This window comes from Anomaloglossus baeobatrachus, unplaced genomic scaffold (genome assembly GCF_048569485.1).
Source record: "Anomaloglossus baeobatrachus isolate aAnoBae1 unplaced genomic scaffold, aAnoBae1.hap1 Scaffold_89, whole genome shotgun sequence".
NCBI lineage: Eukaryota > Metazoa > Chordata > Amphibia > Anura > Aromobatidae > Anomaloglossus > Anomaloglossus baeobatrachus.
Genome location: NW_027445283.1, coordinates 303,094 through 322,809, shown reverse-complemented (window position 1 = coordinate 322,809; position 19,716 = coordinate 303,094). Strand labels below are relative to the sequence as shown.

The following is a 19,716-nucleotide window of genomic DNA, read 5'->3' as shown; positions in this document are numbered from 1 at the left end:
CCAGGCTAGGAGTCGCCATAAAACCGGTCAAATCCGTTAGCGACAGGAACCTCCAGGGTTTCCCAGCAGTCAAGACCCGATTGAAGGCAACAGCTCACACCGTAGAGGGAAGCACAGTCACCGCCAAGGCTACAGTTCCCAGGGCCAGAGCCTGCGGGCAAAAGGGGCTCCCTCAGCATCCATCCAAGCTGGGGAGCGGGTTACCGGTGGGGAGCCCGCTAGATTTTGGGGGAATAAAAGGGGTCCAACACCACATCCCCACAGGTGCACACCCACCCATCAAAGAGAGCTATAAGCCAATACCACCTTCACATTGCCAGTGTACCAAGGACATGTTGAGCAACATGAAGGCGGCTGGGGTTATCCGTGACAGTTGTAGCCTTTGGGCAGCTCTGTTGATCCTGTTAAAAAAGAAGGACGGCACCACTCCCCGTATTGAGGAATCGCTAGCTGCATTGAGAACTGCAAATTATTTTTCTACCCTTGATCTCACTAGTCACTATTGGCAAGTGTCCGTTGCTGAGGCAGACCGGGAGAAGACCGCCTTCGCCACCCCTATGGGTCTCTGCGAGTTCAAAAGCATGCCCTTCGAGCTGTGCAATGCGCCAGGAACCTTCCAGAGGCTGATGGAATGCTGCTTGGGACAAGATTTTAGGGTGTATAAAAAGGGAGATTAGATCCCGTGATCCCAACGTATTGTTACACCTCTATAAATCACTTGTAAGGCTACATCTGGAATATGGGAACCAGTTTTGGGCTCCACATTTTAAAAAGGACATTCAGAAGTTAGAGTCAGTTCAAAGGTGGGCAACTAGACTACTACAAGGAATGGAAGGCCTCCCATATGATGACAAGTTGAAAAAGTTATTAAGTGATTATTGGCTGCAATGGGGCTTTCTGGCTGGTGCCAGCCTCTCTTCTTAGCACACAGGAACCACAATCCCTACACCATGCTTCAATGGATTCTCTCATCCCAGCCCAGTAAAACTACATATTTTACACAGTCATAAGCAGCCAAAAGGGATCTATTCTATTCAATTGCAAATGATCTAGATAAGACTGAGAATAAGATACTGCACGGGACATAGCAGAGTTGGTCAAGTTGAGTGGAGATGAGTTTGCTATTTGGCACAGCTTTTTGCATCAATAAAGCAAGTAAAAGGTGTGAAAGATAAAAAAAGGGTGAAAGTGTGAAAAGTGAATTGGCCAAATTGAGGTGCATATAAAGTTTTTGCTTTCTTTCAATTCACTAATGGGGCTCATTTGAATCAGGTGAATTGAGTTCTGCTTTTGGAAACTGGGTTAAGAAGGGGTGCACCAGTCCAGGAGGTACTGCAATACCAGGTCAATGCGTGGAGTGGACAGAGCAAGATTTTTTCCATCTCCTTGTTCTAAAAATCCATTTAATATATGGTCCCCAGAGAGGGGACGTATCAGATATTAAACTGATAAGAACAGATTTAATTTTTTTTTTTTCTGTTTATCAGTAGGACTTCAAAATAACAAAGGTGATCGCCTCCCGTTGCCTGGGAACCGTCCAGGCACAAGAGGGCTATGTGTCACCAGAAGGCGCACACACTTCCTCAAGGCCGGCAGACGTGCAATCCCAGGCACCTTCCAGTACCGACCAAGGTAGCGTCCTCCGAAACTACACTTGATCTTAGCCAAAAGGCCGAGAAGCTATAACCCGAATTGGTTACGGCCTTGAGTGGCACCCTGGCCTATACCGGACACATCTTAGGGAGAGGGAGACAAACCCACGCCTACAGAAGACATTTTGTCACCCAAGCCAACCCTTGAAAAGGCTGTTTTGCAGAGCAAAAACAAGAAGAATGGTGCTTTTTGCAGCCGCCGCCCACTGCAATGAATCTGAATAACTCCTCCTTTTGGACACAAGCACCTCCCCTCCCCCTTGCAGTCTTTCCAATTCATGATACAAAAAGACGGACGGACAGGACAGGACAGGACAGGCTGCCTGACTTTCCGTCACTGCCACCCTTTGCCATCCTTGCCCGTAGAAAGCCCTTTCATCATCCCCAAACCCTAATCTTTTCCCTTCCCTTCCCAGATGCGTCTCACTCCCTTTCATTAGGAAGTGAGCGCAGCCTTTTCTCCGTTCTGCACATGCGCGACGTTAAACACAAATGCGCAGGCGTGCGTTCCATTACCCTCACTGCATTCCACTCCCATACAGGAAGTGGGCGCAGCTATTACTACGGTCGCACATAAAAGAACCCACGGCCACCACTGCACATAGCTGACTCCACCACAGGACACCCACTTCTACACCAACGCAGGTAAGACAGGATCGGCACCTCTATGCTCCCGTTACAATCAGGCTCAGTCACCATGTGATAACGCTCTCAACTCTTTAGTTGCAGGCTCCCCTTGCTTCACCTCCACTGGCTGTGCTGCCATTTCCTCTCCCACCTGGAAGGTATACTTTATTCCACTATTTTCCTGTTTCTCTCTTCCCCCTTTTCCCATAACCTACTTTTATCTGCATTTGTGGGGTATCTATATGCTATTTACATCATAGTTTTATTCATTAATATGGAAGGGAAGAGTGCCCATGAGAGTGTTGAACTGCGGAGAGCAAGAGATTAAGCTGCTCCGATTTGCCACCATTTATAAGCTGTTCTCAGTAGATACACATGCTATCCAAACAGCAGCATCCACCATTGCTTCAGCCCACCCATTCAGTGACAGCTCACCAAGTCAGCCAGAGGAGTGGTGTAAGGAATTACACGTAGGCACTGACTCCACACCTTCACATCACAAGAAGGGGGTCTACAGGCTAGTGCAAGAATACGAGCAAGTCTTCAGCAAACATCCGCTAGACTTTTGAAGAATAAAAGGGGTCAAACACTACATCCCCACAAGTGCACACCCACCCATCAAAGAGAGATATAAGCCAAAACTACCTGCACATTACCAGTGTACCAAGGACATGTTGAGCAACATGAAGGAGGCTGGGGTTATCCGTGACAGTTGTAGCCTCTGGGCAGCTCCGTTGGTCCTGTTAAAGAAGAAGGACAGCACCACTCCCCTGTATTGAGGAATAGCTAGCTGCATTGAGAACTGCAAATTATTTTTCTACCCTTGATCTCACTAGTCGCTATTGGCAAGTGTCCGTTGCTGAGGCAGACCGGGAGAAGACCGCCTTTGCCACCCCGATGGGTCTCTGCGAGTTCAAAAGCATGCCCTTCGAGCTGTGCAATTTGCCAGGAACCTTCCAGAGGCTGATGGAATGCTGCTTGGGACACCGAAACTTTGAAACGGTACTGCTATACCTTTATGATGTTATTGTTTATTCTAAAGCAAACAAGATTTTAGGGTGTATAAAAAGGGAGATTAGATCCGGTGATCCCAACGTATTGTTACCCCTCTATAAATCACTTGTAAGGCCACATCTGGAATATGGGGTAAAGTCCTGAGCAGGTTGATAACCATTGGTTTGAGCATGGTAGGGTGTAGTGCGCATCTTCCTGCATCGGTAAAAGCTGCAGAAGTCCTTGAAGATTTCCGCTTCAAAGGCTGTGCCTTGATCTGTGAGGACTCTCTCTGAGAAGCCATGAGGTCTGCATAAGTGTGCTTGGAAGACCTTCGCTGCAGTATGGGCCATTAGATCTTTGACTTGTACCACAACCATAAATCTCGAGTAGTTGTCTACCATCGTAAGTGCATACGTGAGCTCGCCTCGATATTCTGCAACAAAACTCCCTTTTTCGATTTCAGTTTCAGCAAACACTCCTCTTCCTGTAGAAAATATTTATCATTACCTAAGACAGTCATTCTAATGCATGACAATATTAAGGCAATTTAGTTAAAACTTGTTTTAACTCACCTTTAAGGGGATTGATGTATTTCATGGTCAATCCAGGTTTGTCAGTGATGGCACTGACATAATGTATGGCGTCTTTTTCGGGCGTTATCCTTTGCCTTTTCATTGTGAAAATCCAGTTGCCTATATCAAAGCAAATTCTACTACTTGTAAAGTATGCAGAAAATGAAATGTAGAACATATAACATCAACTGCTTAGGAACGCATCATAGGTTAGTACTTAAAAGGATATTGTCATGTTCTAGTCATAATGCAAGCTGGACATTTTTCATGTTACCCTGTAATCGCCGGCCTGTTCTAATGCTCACAAGCCAAGATATAGGCTCAGCTGCTAAGGCTTCCCTCTGCCTTCTGAATGAAACTTGAATATGTCTGGGTCACTGTGTATATAGCAGGTGCTCAGAAAAAATAAGAGTCAATTCAATAGAAATAGCTCTGGCACACTATAGTGATCAATAACGTAAGAAAAGAACTCTTGGAATGCTGAAAATTCTTTATTTGTGCAAAAGGATAATTCATCCAACGTTTCGACCTTGTTTTTAGGTCTTTATCAAGGATAAAGTTATATAAGATCATAAAGGGTTACAAAACCATATAAACACGTAATTAGTACATAGTACAACATAACAGTACAATATATTGCTACTTGAGAGTACAATGGGTCAAATGACCATGATGCACATACAAAAATTTTTTCCAAAGCCATAGTGAAAACATTTGTACTGAGGAAAGAAAATTTCCACATGACCTATCTGGAGAAACATTCTGGATCAAACAACCAAAAATAGTCAAGCAGGTAAATACACACCTATATGGATAACAGGATGATATGTGTTCAATTGTATAGCGTCATTGCCATTAAGGTACAAATGGAAAACTTGCAATCCTATATAGTGAAGGAAATGAACACATATCATATCAAAGAACACAGGAACATGGGTGTGAGAAAAACCTCAATGTTTATACTTTGTTCTTTATAATGGTGTGAACATGTATATGTCTCAGTACCTTATGCACTTGAGAATTCTAGTGAGTAGATCATGAAAGCCTATTTCAGAACTGGAATCGGTAAATAATTGTAGGTGGAATCTAAATGAAAAGATGGTACAAGTGTTATCATGACACGTGGGCTATAACACAATGGACCGTGTGACAAAGAAGAAAGGAGAGAAAGAAGAGGAAGAAAATGCAACTACCTGTAACATTACGTGATAGTCACTGGTAAGTATCACTTGACAATTCAAGTGAAAAAGGATTCCTTTATTAAAGGGTTCTCAGTCGCCTCATGATCATGAAATACTAGGGTAAATGATATGAGAATGGGTAAGAAGCACCACTAAAGGAAATATGAGATGCAGGACATATATCTATAAACCCCTGAACTACATGATAGAAATAAAAAGAAGAAAAAAGAAAAAAAAGAAGAAAGAAGAAGAACACATAGAATGCGGAAAGAGAATGGGTACAACTACCTGAGTTACTGCAGGGAGGCCCCTGGTTGGTATTGTGAGGGTTAGTGGAATTCCTTCACTGAAGGGTTCTCAGTTGCCTCAGGTTCGTGAAAAATGCTATAGACAAATAATGCCCGGAGAAAAGGGGTTCATATACAGCGAATAATGGTAATACAAGGTACATGTGTCACATGTAATAGTATATATATATATATTGTACTAAGCTCTACACCAGAAATAGAAAGTAGTCCCTCTGCCTTCTGTCTAGGTGCCCTGAGTTATGTCCTGTAAACTGTCACAGGGACCCAGACACACATGTGTAGTAGGGGAATATCCCTGCTGAGATGCCAGTGCTAGAGCACTCGTTTGCTGTGGAGTTGAACGCTATGTGAGCAGTTCTTACCTTCAATGAGCAGAAGTCTCTTTTTTCAGATTTCAATATCTCTGTGGGTATCTGGCAGAAATATGGAATACTCTTTACTGCTAAGACCCTGTACACCACTCCCACTAAAGGGGGCTTTACACGCTGCGACATCGCTAATGCGGAGTCGTTGGGGTCACGGAATTTGTGACGCACATCCGGCCGCATTAGCGATGTTGCTGCGTGTGACACCGATGAGCGATTTTGCATCGCTGCAAAAACGTGCAAAATCGCTCATCGGTGACATGGGTCTCCATTCTCGATTATCGTTACTGCAGCAGTAACGATGTAGTTCGTCGCTCCTGCGGCAGCACACATCGCTCCGTGTGACACCGCAGAAACGAGGAACCTCTCCTTACCTGCCTCCCAGCCGCTATGAGGAAGGAAGGAGGTGGGCGGGATGTTCCGGCCACTCATCTCCGCCCCTCCGCTGCTATTGGGCGGTCGCTCAGTGACGTCGCTGTGACGCCGCACGGACCGCCCCCTTAGAAAGGAGGCGGTTCGCCGGTCACAGCGACGTCGCCGGGCAGGTAAGTATGTGTGACGGGTCTGGTCGGTGTTGTGCAGCATGGGCAGCGATTTGCCCGTGTCGCGCAACAGATGGGGGCGGGTATCCACACTAGCGATATCGGGACCGATATCGCAGTGTGTAAAGTAGCCTTTAATAAACTGTGTAAAGGATTTTAAGTAAAAATCCACAATAAACCAGCGCTAGATGGGTTTTTATAATTTTATTAATAGACCACAAATAAAAAAATTTTTGCTATCCTTGTTTCAAGACAGAGTATTTGATAATATACAATACACTGATTATTACTAAAACCAAGGACCACATAAAACAAGGACCACATAAAATAAAAAATGAAAGTAATGAGAATAAAATTCTTTTGTATAACCAATTAACTTCGAGGTGATACAATATTCACATTGATTTAGTTTTACCAGTCTAATGTAATGCCCCGGCCGGTGGCATATATTTTGTTTGGTTAATAATTTAGACTTATACAATGAAAGATGTACTATACCACCCCTGGCTAACTTACAAGTTTTAAGTTGTAGAATATAAGTTTGCGACGTTATATTCGCCCCCAGGGCCTGGGGGAATAAACCTCACAACAACTTGACCGCAAAAAACACCCCGGATTTCTCCGTTGATTAGGCTGGAACCGCTATGTACAGGATTGACCTGTTAGACTTCCAGAGCGGACGTTTTGAGGCCAGTGGCCGCGACTAGTGCTGGCTCTGGGGGAGATGTATGGTTACCGACATCCCTCTTTACAGAGCCTTTATAACACTTCACAAGGCCACAAACCAGCCGGTCCCGTATTCTCCCAAATGTACTTTCGAAATCAAGCAGTACGAAGCCACTGAAAGCACCAAGATGTTGGCTGCGGACAACAATAAGATCAGCGGTAACTACTCAGCCTCTCCAGCGGGCAGTCCAGACCGTATCCAGTGTCAGCTGACTGATTCCACACAGGAGGAAGTTGCTTGGCAGGTTAGCACCACACAAGGCTCCGATCCGCTTCCAAACGAGCAATGCAGAACCGCTGGAGGTACCAATGTATCCTGGTTGCAGACAAAGGAAATGTCAGCGGTAACCTCTCAACCTCTCCAGCAGGCAATCCGTACCGTGTCCAGTGGAAGCCGGTTGATTCCACACGAGGGAGAGATTACTTGGCAGGTTATCACCGCACAGGTGAGGTAGGCAAAAACAGAGTCCTGATCCGACGCGCGTTTCGGGGGCGTGTAACGGCCCCCTTCCTCAAGGATAACTCAGCTGTTGCCTAGAGCACTATTTATGCATATATTTAATTGGTTATAATTTGCATAAAATTAAACAATGTTTAAATTCAACCAACATTCAATGACCACTACATATATCAATTTGTGAAAGACCGTTCATAATAGCCATATAATATAATTATGTGCAAAGGTTTTTCTAAAGGTTTTTCTAAAAAGACCTATATATAGCCTTGCTTGTATCATCATATACTGGGAAGACAATGTGTATATATGCATATGCTTTTTTTCAACAATAAATTTAACAAAAGGACATCATAAAGGTGTAATATAAATTTGCTATAATATGAAAAGCCCCTTATATCTACATCAACCTTGGGCAAGTGAAGCACCAATTTTAATATATATTATGCATATATACACATATATCTCCATGACAATCGCTTTTTTTTTTTTTTTTTTTTTTTCCTTCTCTCCGTATTATTATCAGTACCTATTACTCCTCTACCTATAAAAATATAAATTAATTAAAAGCAAACAGTTCTATATCATTATTGAGTCCATATGGTTTCAAGGTGTTCAATTCAAAAATCCATTGGCTTTCTGCTCGTGACATTTTTTTAATGAAATCGCCACCTCTCCAATCCTTAGTTATTTTTTGTACGCCCCATACTTGGGATCCTTTAAAGGACCCTCCATGTTTTAACACATAATGTCTGGATAGGGGGTGCTTAGTACATTTATTTTTAACACTTCTAATGTGCTCACCCACCCTTTTCCATAGGGGTCTAATAGTTCTCCCAATGTATTTTTTCTGACAGGGACATTGAATGCAATATACTACTCCCTTTGATTGACATGTAATAAATTCTCTAATCATGACTTCTGACTGCCCCTGTAAGAAGGATTTCCGTGAAATATTTTTTGTATTCTTACATACTATACAGCTTTTGCATGGAAAAAAACCTTTCAGGCCAAATAATCCTCCCTTATTAGGTGCTGTAAGATTACGTATGGTGGGTGCCACTAAATTGCCAATATTGTTTGCCTTCCTATATATGAATATAACGTCGCAAACTTATATTGTACAACTTAAAACTTGTAAGTTAGCCAGGGGTGGTATAGTACATCTTTCATTGTATAAGTCTAAATTATTAACCAAACAAAATATATGCCACCGGCCGGGGCATTACATTAGACTGGTAAAACTAAATCAATGTGAATATTGTATCACCTCGAAGTTAATTGGTTATACAAAAGAATTTTATTCTCATTACTTTCATTTTTTATTTTATGTGGTCCTTGTTTTATGTGGTCCTTGGTTTTAGTAATAATCAGTGTATTGTATATTATCAAATACTCTGTCTTGAAACAAGGATAGCAAAAAATTTTTTATTTGTGGTCTATTAATAAAATTATAAAAACCCATCTAGCGCTGGTTTATTGTGGATTTTTACTTAAAATCCTTTACACAGTTTATTAAAGGCTACTTTACACACTGCGATATCGGTCCCGATATCGCTAGTGTGGATACCCGCCCCCATCTGTTGCGCGACACGGGCAAATCGCTGCCCATGCTGCACAACACCGACCAGACCCGTCACACATACTTACCTGCCCGGCGACGTCGCTGTGACCGGCGAACCGCCTCCTTTCTAAGGGGGCGGTCCGTGCGGCGTCACAGCGACGTCACTGAGCGACCGCCCAATAGCAGCGGAGGGGCGGAGATGAGTGGCCGGAACATCCCGCCCACCTCCTTCCTTCCTCATAGCGGCTGGGAGGCAGGTAAGGAGAGGTTCCTCGTTTCTGCGGTGTCACACGGAGCGATGTGTGCTGCCGCAGGAGCGACGAACTACATCGTTACTGCTGCAGTAACGATAATCGAGAATGGAGACCCATGTCACCGATGAGCGATTTTGCACGTTTTTGCAGCGATGCAAAATCGCTCATCGGTGTCACACGCAGCAACATCGCTAATGCGGCCGGATGTGCGTCACAAATTCCGTGACCCCAACGACTCCGCATTAGCGATGTCGCAGCGTGTAAAGCCCCCTTTAGTGGGAGTGGTGTACAGGGTCTTAGCAGTAAAGAGTATTCCATATTTCTGCCAGATACCCACAGAGATATTGAAATCTGAAAAAAGAGACTTCTGCTCATTGAAGGTAAGAACTGCTCACATAGCGTTCAACTCCACAGCAAACGAGTGCTCTAGCACTGGCATCTCAGCAGGGATATTCCCCTACTACACATGTGTGTCTGGGTCCCTGTGACAGTTTACAGGACATAACTCAGGGCACCTAGACAGAAGGCAGAGGGACTACTTTCTATTTCTGGTGTAGAGCTTAGTACAATATATATATATATACTATTACATGTGACACATGTACCTTGTATTACCATTATTCGCTGTATATGAACCCCTTTTCTCCGGGCATTATTTGTCTATAGCATTTTTCACGAACCTGAGGCAACTGAGAACCCTTCAGTGAAGGAATTCCACTAACCCTCACAATACCAACCAGGGGCCTCCCTGCAGTAACTCAGGTAGTTGTACCCATTCTCTTTCCGCATTCTTTCTTCTTTTTTTTCTTTTTTCTTCTTTTTATTTCTATCATGTAGTTCAGGGGTTTATAGATATATGTCCTGCATCTCATATTTCCTTTAGTGGTGCTTCTTACCCATTCTCATATCATTTACCCTAGTATTTCATGATCCTGAGGCGACTGAGAACCCTTTAATAAAGGAATCCTTTTTCACTTGAATTGTCAAGTGATACTTACCAGTGACTATCACGTAATGTTACAGGTAGTTGCATTTTCTTCCTCTTCTTTCTCTCCTTTCTTCTTTGTCACACGGTCCATTGTGTTATAGCCCACGTGTCATGATAACACTTGTACCATCTTTTCATTTAGATTCCACCTACAATTATTTACTGATTCCAGTTCTGAAATAGGCTTTCATGATCTACTCACTAGAATTCTCAAGTGCATAAGGTACTGAGACATATACATGTTCACACCATTATAAAGAACAAAGTATAAACATTGAGGTTTTTCTCACACCCATGTTCCTGTGTTCTTTGATATGATATGTGTTCATTTCCTTCACTATATAGGATTGCAAGTTTTCCATTTGTACCTTAATGGCAATGACGCTATACAATTGAACACATATCATCCTGTTATCCATATAGGTGTGTATTTACCTGCTTGACTATTTTTGGTTGTTTGATCCAGAATGTTTCTCCAGATAGGTCATGTGGAAATTTTCTTTCCTCAGTACAAATGTTTTCACTATGGCTTTGGAAAATTTTTTTGTATGTGCATCATGGTCACTATAGTGTGCCAGAGCTATTTCTATTGAATTGACTCTTATTTTTTCTGAGCACCTGCTATATACACAGTGAGCCAGACATATTCAAGTTTCATTCAGAAGGCAGAGGGAAGCCTTAGCAGCTGAGCCTATATCTTGGCTTGTGAGCATTAGAACAGGCCGGCGATTACAGGGTAACATGAAAAATGTCCAGCTTGCATTATGACTAGAACATGACAATATCCTTTTAAGTACTAACCTATGATGCGTTCCTAAGCAGTTGATGTTATATGTTCTACATTTCATTTTCTGCATACTTTACAAGTAGTAGAATTTGCTTTGATATAGGCAACTGGATTTTCACAATGAAAAGGCAAAGGATAACGCCCGAAAAAGACACCATACATTATGTCAGTGCCATCACTGACAAACCTGGATTGACCATGAAATACATCAATCCCCTTAAAGGTGAGTTAAAACAAGTTTTAACTAAATTGCCTTAATATTGTCATGCATTAGAATGACTGTCTTAGGTAATGATAAATATTTTCTACAGGAAGAGGAGTGTTTGCTGAAACTGAAATCGAAAAAGGGAGTTTTGTTGCAGAATATCGAGGCGAGCTCACGTATGCACTTACGATGGTAGACAACTACTCGAGATTTATGGTTGTGGTACAAGTCAAAGATCTAATGGCCCATACTGCAGCGAAGGTCTTCCAAGCACACTTATGCAGACCTCATGGCTACTCAGAGAGAGTCCTCACAGATCAAGGCACAGCCTTTGAAGCGGAAATCTTCAAGGACTTCTGCAGCTTTTACCGATGCAGGAAGATGCGCACTACACCCTACCATGCTCAAACCAATGGTTATCAACCTGCTCAGGACTTTACCCCATATTCCAGATGTGGCCTTACAAGTGATTTATAGAGGGGTAACAATACGTTGGGATCACCGGATCTAATCTCCCTTTTTATACACCCTAAAATCTTGTTTGCTTTAGAATAAACAATAACATCATAAAGGTATAGCAGTACCGTTTCAAAGTTTCGGTGTCCCAAGCAGCATTCCATCAGCCTCTGGAAGGTTCCTGGCAAATTGCACAGCTCGAAGGGCATGCTTTTGAACTCGCAGAGACCCATCGGGGTGGCAAAGGCGGTCTTCTCCCGGTCTGCCTCAGCAACGGACACTTGCCAATAGCGACTAGTGAGATCAAGGGTAGAAAAATAATTTGCAGTTCTCAATGCAGCTAGCTATTCCTCAATACAGGGGAGTGGTGCTGTCCTTCTTCTTTAACAGGACCAACGGAGCTGCCCAGAGGCTACAACTGTCACGGATAACCCCAGCCTCCTTCATGTTGCTCAACATGTCCTTGGTACACTGGTAATGTGCAGGTAGTTTTGGCTTATATCTCTCTTTGATGGGTGGGTGTGCACTTGTGGGGATGTAGTGTTTGACCCCTTTTATTCTTCAAAAGTCTAGCGGATGTTTGCTGAAGACTTGCTCGTATTCTTGCACTAGCCTGTAGACCCCCTTCTTGTGATGTGAAGGTGTGGAGTCAGTGCCTACGTGTAATTCCTTACACCACTCCTATGGCTGACTTGGTGAGCTGTCACTGAATGGGTGGGCTGAAGCAATGGTGGATGCTGCTGTTTGGATAGCATGTGTATCTACTGAGAACAGCTTATCAATGGTGGCAAATCGGAGCAGCTTAATCTCTTGCTCTCCGCAGTTCAACACTCTCATGGGCACTCTTCCCTTCCATATTAATGAATAAAACTATGATGTAAATAGCATATAGATACCCCACAAATGCAGATAAAAGTAGGTTATGGGAAAAGGGGGAAGAGAGAAACAGGAAAATAGTGGAATAAAGTATACCTTCCAGGTGGGAGAGGAAATGGCAGCACAGCCAGTGGAGGTGAAGCAAGGGGAGCCTGCAACTAAAGAGTTGAGAGCGTTATCACATGGTGACTGAGCCTGATTGTAACGGGAGCATAGAGGTGCCGATCCTGTCTTACCTGCGTTGGTGTAGAAGTGGGTGTCCTGTGGTGGAGTCAGCTATGTGCAGTGGTGGCCGTGGGTTCTTTTATGTGCGACCGTAGTAATAGCTGCGCCCACTTCCTGTATGGGAGTGGAATGCAGTGAGGGTAATGGAACGCACGCCTGCGCATTTGTGTTTAACGTCGCGCATGTGCAGAACGGAGAAAAGGCTGCGCTCACTTCCTAATGAAAGGGAGTGAGACGCATCTGGGAAGGGAAGGGAAAAGATTAGGGTTTGGGGATGATGAAAGGGCTTTCTACGGGCAAGGATGGCAAAGGGTGGCAGTGACGGAAAGTCAGGCAGCCTGTCCTGTCCGTCCGTCTTTTTGTATCATGAATTGGAAAGACTGCAAGGGGGAGGGGAGGTGCTTGTGTCCAAAAGGAGGAGTTATTCAGATTCATTGCAGTGGGCGGCGGCTGCAAAAAGCACCATTCTTCTTGTTTTTGCTCTGCAAAACAGCCTTTTCAAGGGTTGGCTTGGGTGACAAAATGTCTTCTGTAGGCGTGGGTTTGTCTCCCTCTCCCTAAGATGTGTCCGGTATAGGCCAGGGTGCCACTCAAGGCCGTAACCAATTCGGGTTATAGCTTCTCGGCCTTTTGGCTAAGATCAAGTGTAGTTTCGGAGGACGCTACCTTGGTCGGTACTGGAAGGTGCCTGGGATTGCACGTCTGCCGGCCTTGAGGAAGTGTGTGCGCCTTCTGGTGACACATAGCCCTCTTGTGCCTGGACGGTTCCCAGGCAACGGGAGGCGATCACCTTTGTTATTTTGAAGTCCTACTGATAAACAGAAAAAAAAAAAAATTAAATCTGTTCTTATCAGTTTAATATCTGATACGTCCCCTCTCTGGGGACCATATATTAAATGGATTTTTAGAACAAGGAGATGGAAAAAATCTTGCTCTGTCCACTCCACGCATTGACCTGGTATTGCAGTACCTCCAGGACCGGTGCACCCCTTCTTAACCCAGTTTCCAAAAGCAGAACTCAATTCACCTGATTCAAATGAGCCCCATTAGTGAATTGAAAGAAAGCAAAAACTTTATATGCACCTCAATTTGGCCAATTCACTTTTCACACTTTCACCCTTTTTTTTATCTTTCACACCTTTTACTTGCTTTATTGATGCAAAAAGCTGTGCCAAATAGCAAACTCATCTCCACTCAACTTGACCAACTCTGCTATGTCCCGTGCAGTATCTTATTCTCAGTCTTATCTAGATCATTTGCAATTGAATAGAATAGATCCCTTTTGGCTGCTTATGACTGTGTAAAATATGTAGTTTTACTGGGCTGGGATGAGAGAATCCATTGAAGCATGGTGTAGGGATTGTGGTTCCTGTGTGCTAAGAAGAGAGGCTGGCACCAGCCAGAAAGCCCCATTGCAGCCAATAATCACTTAATAACTTTTTCAACTTGTCATCATATGGGAGGCCTTCCATTCCTTGTAGTAGTCTAGTTGCCCACCTTTGAACTGACTCTAACTTCTGAATGTCCTTTTTAAAATGTGGAGCCCAAAACTGGTTCCCATATTCCAGATGTAGCCTTACAAGTGATTTATAGAGGTGTAACAATACGTTGGGATCACGGGATCTAATCTCCCTTTTTATACACCCTAAAATCTTGTCCCAAGCAGCATTCCATCAGCCTCTGGAAGGTTCCTGGCGCATTGCACAGCTCGAAGGGCATGCTTTTGAACTCGCAGAGACCCATAGGGGTGGCGAAGGCGGTCTTCTCCCGGTCTGCCTCAGCAACGGACACTTGCCAATAGTGACTAGTGAGATCAAGGGTAGAAAAATAATTTGCAGTTCTCAATGCAGCTAGCAATTCCTCAATACGGGGAGTGGTGCCGTCCTTCTTTTTTAACAGGATCAACAGAGCTGCCCAAAGGCTACAACTGTCACGGATAACCCCAGCCGCCTTCATGTTGCTCAACATGTCCTTGGTACACTGGCAATGTGAAGGTGGTATTGGCTTATAGCTCTCTTTGATGGGTGGGTGTGCACCTGTGGGGATGTGGTGTTGGACCCCTTTTATTCCCCCAAAATCTAGCGGGCTTCCCACCGGTAACCCGCTCCCCAGCTTGGATGGATGCTGAGGGAGCCCCTTTTGCCCGCAGGCTCTGGCCCTGGGAACTGTAGCCTTGGCGGTGACTGTGCTTCCCTCTACGGTGTGAGCTGTTGCCTTCAATCGGGTCTTGACTGCTGGGAAACCCTGGAGGTTCCTGTCGCTAACGGATTTGACCGGTTTTACGGCGACTCCTAGCCTGGTCGGGGTCCGTAGGCCCTGCCGGATGGTGCTGGCTTCTCTTCACTCCCCGATCTGGTACCGGCGGGCCACCGCCCATCCCCGGTCCGTACGGTTCACTCCAATCAGCCTCTCCTGCAGAAGGTCACCACCGTCTGCCAACCTTGCTGAGTGCCCGGGCCACACACCCGGACACGGTCAGTCTCCTCTCCTCTTCACTTCTCTAACTCCAAAACTGATCTCTAATCTGACTCCTTTTCCCGCCTCCAGGACTGTGAACTCCTCGGTGGGTGGGATCAACCGCCTGGCCCACCCCCTGGTGTGGACATCAGCCCCTGGAGGAAGGCAACTAGGATTTGTGTTTAGCTTCGGTGTGCCTAGCCGGAGTGTAGAGTGTGTTGGTGTAGTACCTGTGACGACCTGGCTTGTCCAGGGCGCCACATTCCCCTATAGTAAAATGCAGACCGTCCGCGGGCTGCCCGTCCATCACCGGTTTTATTTTCACAACTGAAAAAGAATAAAACGGTAAAACATGTAAAAGCATCATAAACATTTTACAACGGTACAGCTTCCGCTCTTCTCCCACCCAAACAACCTGGCCCTGATGCTGCCCCTAAGAAGCGGGCAGCACCCCTTGACCCCAGTCCAGCACCAAGTTGCCCGAGCGGGTTCTGTCTCTTTCAGGGGGCCCACGTCCAAGGGGACCCCTGAACCCCCGGAGGATCGCCACCGGTTACGGTAGTGGCGGGCCTAGGCCATCCCTTTCCTCCAGGCCCATCCTCCCAAATCAGCCTCTCCGGAGGCGGTAACGGTGTCAAGCCAACAAACATTTTTATTTACATTGCACTAAGTTTGTGGTTGCCCTGCAAGTTCTCGGGCTTGTCCGTAAGCAGTTCCTTACGCAATGGTTGCACAGTCCCTACGGGGTAGAGAAAAATTAGGGACAAAGCCCGGGAATATTTATAAACAGTGAAGGTACGTTATTCCCATTTATAAAATTTTTATTCAAGATATAAAAAACACACCATTAATGGAAAAAATAGACCAAAAGGTCACAGTGAAATAAATACAGTGAACACATACAAAATATAATTCCAAATTCTGTGGGACCAGAGGGCTCAAGACTTAACTTGGAAATAGAAATATATTCAGGCAGCGCCACAAATAGAAGATTTTGGATGCTTGCTGTCCATGAACGTCCAAATGAATATAAGTCAGCACTCTCCAGGTGTCCCCTTGTTTCTTGTTAAATCAAGGAATGGCAACTGTTTCCTTCAGTATAGTAGAAGTAAGCCATTAAATTGAATTTAATGGCTTACTTCTACTATACTGAAGGAAACAGTTGCCATTCCTTGATTTAACAAGAAACAAGGGGACACCTGGAGAGTGCTGACTTATATTCATTTGGACGTTCATGGACAGCAAGCATCCAAAATCTTCTATTTGTGGCGCTGCCTGAATATATTTCTATTTCCAAGTTAAGTCTTGAGCCCTCTGGTCCCACAGAATTTGGAATTATATTTTGTATGTGTTCACTGTATTTATTTCACTGTGACCTTTTGGTCTATTTTTTCCATTAATGGTGTGTTTTTTATATCTTGAATAAAAATTTTATAAATGGGAATAACGTACCTTCACAGTCCCTACGGGGACAACAGTTGCCGGCAACGGCCGGTTTAATCACGGTTCAATCAGGTAAACTTCTTTGGTTGATCATCTTTACTTATCATTTAAAACTTTCAAACTGGTACACTCAACACATAAAGCCCCCCCCCTTTTAAAGAGTAGTTTCCCTGTACCTAAGTGGGGGTCTACCTAGGTTGGGGCGAGTGGACCTTCGGGGTCCGGTGTCAGTGGTGACAGGCAGTGGGGCAGAGGGAACAGTCAGTTCCTCCTCCCTGCTATCATGTGGGGCAGGCGGAGGCGTAGGGGAGCTGGGTACAGGTACATCCCTGGGCACTGGCTCGCGGTTAACCGTTTCCATCATTTCTTCATCCACGGGTTGTGGGAACAGTATCACTGGAAGGATCACCGCACCGTTCTGTGTAGGCCAGTCTGCTGGAAAATCACCCATCATGGTGTGGATTACCTCTTTTTCCTTCTCCACTGGACTGGGAACTGGAGCCTCATCCGCTACTCTCAATGCTGGTGGGCACTTCTTCAGGTGGTCTCGGGAAACCGTGGCCAAAGTCCCCCCCTGGTCACGGCTGATCTGGTAGGCCTTCCCATTCTCCCATCCTGTGGGCTGGACTACATACGGGGTTTTTTCCCATTGATCATCCAGCTTGTGGGCCCTTCTTTTCCGCTTCAGCACTACATCCCCAGGTTGGAAGGAACCGGCAGGCGCCTTCTTGTTGAAGCACTGCTCCTGTTGTCCCCGACTCCGGCACAAGTTCTTTTCAACATACTCCTGGACCTGTCGGTACTGTGTCCTCCGCCGAGTGTCCCATTCAGCTGTCGACAGGAGTGCTTCTGAAGCTTCCAAGCCCATTTCCAGATCCACTGGTAGCCGGCCGGGACGAGCTCTCATCAGGTATGCTGGAGTGCATTTCGTAGAGCTGGAAGGGATGTTGTTGTACATATCGACCAGGTCAGGTAGCTTCTCCAGCCACAGGTTCCGCTCTTCCAGTGGTAACGTCTTGAGGAGGCCCAGGACCAAGTGGTTCATCTTTTCACAAATGCCATTGGTTTGGGCGTGGTAAGGCGTGGTCCGGATTTTCTTGCAGCCGTACAACTGGCAGAATTCCTGGAATACCTCTGCTTCAAAGGCCGGACCCTGGTCGGTAAGCACCCTCTCCGGGTACCAATGCGGTCAACAGAAATAAGCCTGGAAAGCCTTAGCAGCGGTGCGGCCGGTTAAGTCCTTAACTGGGACAACCACCAGGAACCTCGAGTAGTGGTCTACGATGGTCAGAGCGTAGGTGTACCCACTTCGGCTGGGGGTGAGCTTTACATGGTCAAGGGCAACCAGCTCCAGCGGTTGGTGTGTAATGATCGGGTGTAGGGGTGCCTTCTGGCTGGCCTCGTCCTTCCTTCTCAATGCGCAAGGGCCACATTCTCGGCACCAGGCCTCCACAGATTCCCGCATTCCACTCCAATAGAACCGCTCTCTTAACAACATCTCTAGCTTCTTCCACCCGAAGTGCACTGCACCATCATGGTATGCTTGCAGGACGGTGGGCACGTTAGCCTGGGGAATCACCAGCTGGCGGATCTTCTCGTGAGTCTTTGGATTAATCAGCTCGCGATACAACTTCCCCTGGTGTAGGTATAGCCGGGTCCGTTCTTGCCACAGACGTTGGGCTTCGGCAGGGGCAGCAGGGTCTATCCCAGCAGAACCCTGTTCCACTAGAGTCTTGACCAGGCGGACAGCAGGTGCCTGGTCCTGAGCTTCCTGCCAGTCCTGTCGGGGCAGCGGATCCAGGTTCACCCGTTGTTGGTAGACGTGCACCTTCTCAGTGAATGGCCGGTGAAATGCAGGCAACTCGATCTCTTCGAGGTCATCATCCTCTGGCCCCTCTTCCGACAGGTGGGGCATCCGGGAGAGTGCATTGGCATTGACGTTGGTACGGCCGGCCCGGTACTTGATGGTGAAATTGTAGTTGGCTAACCTGGTCACCCACCGCTGCTCCAACGCGCCCAGCTTGGCCGTATCTAGATGGGTCAGCAGGTTATTGTCTGTGTACGCGGTGAACTTGGCTGCTGCCAGGTAATGGCGGAACCGCTCGGTGATAGCCCACACCAGTGCCAAGAGCTCAAGCTTGAAGGAGATGTAGTTCTCAGGGTTCCTCTCAGTCGGTCGGAGTTTTCGGCTAGCATAAGCTATTACCTTTTCCCTTCTGTCTTAGACCTGGGATAGAACAGCCCCCAAGCCCACATTGCTGGCGTCGGTGTAGAGGATGAATGGGCGGCTGTAGTCAGGGTACGCTAGGATTTCCTCTCCGGTCAGGGCTGTTCTCAGCTGGCGGAAGGATTCCTCATGCTTTTCTTCCCACACCAATGGGGCTACTAGGGATCTACCACCCTTGGTCTGTCCTACGAGGAGGTCTTGCATGGGGCCAGCCATCTTTGTGTACCCCTTAATGAAGCGACGGTAATATCCCACCAGGCCCAGAAACTGCCTCACTTCCCTCACTGTGGTCGGTCTCGGCCAGTCTTGGATGGCGGTGATCTTCTCGGGGTTGGGGGCGACACCTTCCGCACCAACCACATGTCCTAGGTACTGCACTCTGGGTTTCAGCAGATGACACTTTGAGGGCTTCAACTTCATCCCATACTTGGCAAGGGACGCGAACACCTCGGCTAGGTGCTCCAGGTGGGCTTCATACGTCTGTGAGTACACAATCACATCATCCAAGTACAGCAAAACGGTCCCATAGGCAGTCTTCTCTCGGTCTTCCGGTGCCACGGCCACCTGCCAGTACCCGCTGGTGAGGTCAAGGGTGGAGAAGTAGTTAGCGGTTCTCAGCGAGGCCAGGGACTCTTTGATGCGGGGCAGAGGGTAAGCATCCTTATGCGTTATCTGGTTAATCTTCCGGTAATCCACACACATCCGCATGGTGCCATCCTTCTTCTTAACCAGCACCAACGGAGCGGCCCAGGGACTACAGCTGTCCCTAATAACCCCTGCCTCCTTCATGTTCCTCAATATGTCTTTGGCG

The 19,716-nt window shown here is 46.0% G+C and overlaps 2 pseudogenes; one reads left to right on the top strand and one right to left on the bottom strand.

Annotated features, from left to right (window-relative positions):
* Positions 1-1,307: 1,307 nt before the first annotated feature.
* LOC142289052 (U2 spliceosomal RNA) lies at positions 1,308-1,513 on the bottom strand (annotated as a pseudogene).
* A 12,050-nt stretch (positions 1,514-13,563) lies between these two features.
* On the top strand, positions 13,564-13,770 carry LOC142289056 (U2 spliceosomal RNA; annotated as a pseudogene).
* The last annotated feature ends 5,946 nt before the right edge of the window (positions 13,771-19,716 follow it).